At 41.8% G+C, this 2,490-nt stretch overlaps 1 protein-coding gene across 2 annotated transcripts in view; it reads right to left on the reverse strand.

Moving 5' to 3' along the window:
- LOC144659422 (hemagglutinin/amebocyte aggregation factor-like) overlaps window positions 1-1,592 on the reverse strand; it is a 7,722-nt gene extending 6,130 nt beyond the window's left edge. Inside the window, exon 1 of one of the 2 annotated variants that reach the window (XM_078519851.1) lies at window positions 1-1,592. This exon is cut by the window's left edge and continues 249 nt beyond it. The gene's annotated coding sequence lies outside the window, so the exon portion shown is untranslated. The other variant, XM_078519850.1, reaches the window with a different exon arrangement.
- Window positions 1,593-2,490: the final 898 nt, after the last annotated feature.

Here is a 2,490-nt window from a genome sequence, read left to right on the forward strand (position 1 = left end):
CCTACATAATAGTGAGATGAAACAGTGCGTGAATAGAGAAACTAGGATTATCAAAAAGATATAAAAACTACCAACAAGCAAAGGATACTTCTATGGTTTTTAACGATTAACTGCCGATCTTAACTCTCTTATCGAAGCGCCATATTTTTCAATTAATGCGCCGTGGCGTTTTAACAATTTATTAAACGATTTAAGAAGCAGTGCTGATTTGAAGCCTTGTTGAAGAAGTCGTGAAGAAAGACATCGAGGTCTCTGTTTGAAGTCCATCTTGGATGTGCAGATCCTGGCATATCTCACCAATTGAGATATATAAACACCATAGGCCGGATTGGCTGGAATGTCGCTGTCCATATGAGGAAAATTTACAATCCGAAATGTGAAGTCATCTCTCTTGTCGTAGACGCTGATACGGAAGGGTGTGTTGCTTTCTCCGTGACTGATTTTTGTGTCGAGATAACACACTTCTGTTGATGATAGTGTAGTATCCTTCAGTTCCAGTTCCGACGGGTAGATATCGCTGATAGAAGAGCCGAAATTCTCGTTATTAACGCTGAATAAATCGTCGATATAACGAAAGATGTTGCTGAACGCGACGGCCTTTGGCATGTCCTGCTTCATAGTTTAGCGCATGAAATCGTACTAGAAAGTGTGAAGAAACAGATTCGCCAATAAAGGCGCACTGTTAGTGCCCATTGGTATACCAATAACTTGTCGGAAAACTGAGTTTCCAAAACGGACGTAGATGTTGTCGATAAGAAAGTCAATAGCGAGGCAAAGCTCTCTACAAGAAAAGTAGGTGTATTTCGTAGAATTCTTATTATTCGTCCAGAAAGTGTAATAGTTATTGGTTGCAATGAAGCCCTTTCCTCTGGTTGTAAAAACTTTTTCCAGTAGATCATGCAGTTGAAGTTTAAGCTTGTCGTGGGGAAGACTTGTATAGAGAGTTGAAAAGTCCCACGTACTTATCTTGTTTAGCGAAATTTGTTTTTCTTAACATTTAACGGACCTTGGGTAGAGTTGGCCATAAATATTTAACACAAGTGCTGAACACTGGCTTTCAGAAATCGACATCACTTACCTTCCACGGGATAATTCCTTGATCGGGCTGAGACTAAAGATAGGAAACAAAAAGCTTAACGTAGAACTAAAAAGACATAGGCTAAAAGTACACAATTTCAAACCAAATCAGCGGAACCTCTCCGATACTTACTTTTCCCCGTTCACAACGGAATAAGCAGACTCATCGAAGAGCAATCATTGTTATTTGATAAAACGTTTTTTATTTCTCGCATTTTTGTCCAATCAGCAATTAAGACTCCAAGTCGTCCGTTAATTTGCATTTTGTTTGCCACGTTTTCTTTTCTTAGCGTAGTCATTACATCTATTTTCAAGTGGGATTCCTATAATGCGATTCTGCCTGAATAAACAAAAGTGAGACATCACGTCAGATCCAACAAGTGGTGCAGAATTAAATTATTCTTGTATTCCTTGTAAAGAGCAATCTTAGGGCCTGTTTATATGGAAGAGAGTTGTCCCTGGTAGGAGGGTAACCCTCTCCCCCGAGCTATCTTTTACCGAGCGTTTATATGAGAAAGTTGTCCCTGTTGACCGAGCCAAAACTTGGCCCTCTCGGTTCAAAACACTGGCGAGAGTTATTTTGAAATATCTATTAAGGCTACCTTTTTAAAAATCAGGAACGATGAAACATCGACGAAGACCATTTTAGACAAATTTTCCGGCGACTTCAATGTTGTTTTGGCCGATTCTAGCATTTGCGCATGCTCCGTATGTGTCGACTTGTCCCTGGTAGGCGAGGCAAAGATAACCAAACTGTTTATATGGAAAAAAGTTGGCTCGCTCCCCAGGATCACCCTACCACCAAAGCGAGTGACCCTCCACCCAGGGTCACCCTGCCCCCTGAGCTAACTTTGCAATTTCTCATATAAACAGTTCGCAGCTATTTATAAAGAAACGTATGAAAAGCTCTCTCGCCCGGGTGGCTCGGTACGGAGGGTAACCCTCCTACCAGGGACAACTCTCTTCCATATAAACAGGCCCTTAGAGAAGTATTAACAAATTTTTAGGGCATGTTTATATGGAGGAGAGTTGTCCCTGGTAGGAGGGTTACCCTCCATACCGAGCCACCCCGGGCGAGAGAGATTATCATAGGTTTCTTTATAAATAGCTGCGAACTGTTTATATGAGAAATTGCAAAGTTGGCTCGGGGGACAGGGTGACCCTGGGTGGAGGGTCACTCGCTTTGAAGGTAGGGTGACCCTGGGGAGCGAGTTAACTTTTTTTCCATATAAACAGTTTGGTTATTTTTGCCTCGCCTACAAGGGACAAGTTGACACATACGGAGCATGCGCAAATGCTGCAATCGGCCAAAACAACATCGAAGTCGGCGGTAAATTTGTCCAAAATGGTTTTCGTCGATGTTTCAGCGTTCCTGATTTTAGAAAAGGCCGCCGTAATAGCCATTTCAAAATA

Source organism: Oculina patagonica, chromosome 7, assembly GCF_052425735.1.
Source record: "Oculina patagonica isolate OP01 chromosome 7, crgOcupat, whole genome shotgun sequence".
Classification (NCBI taxonomy): domain Eukaryota; kingdom Metazoa; phylum Cnidaria; class Anthozoa; order Scleractinia; family Oculinidae; genus Oculina; species Oculina patagonica.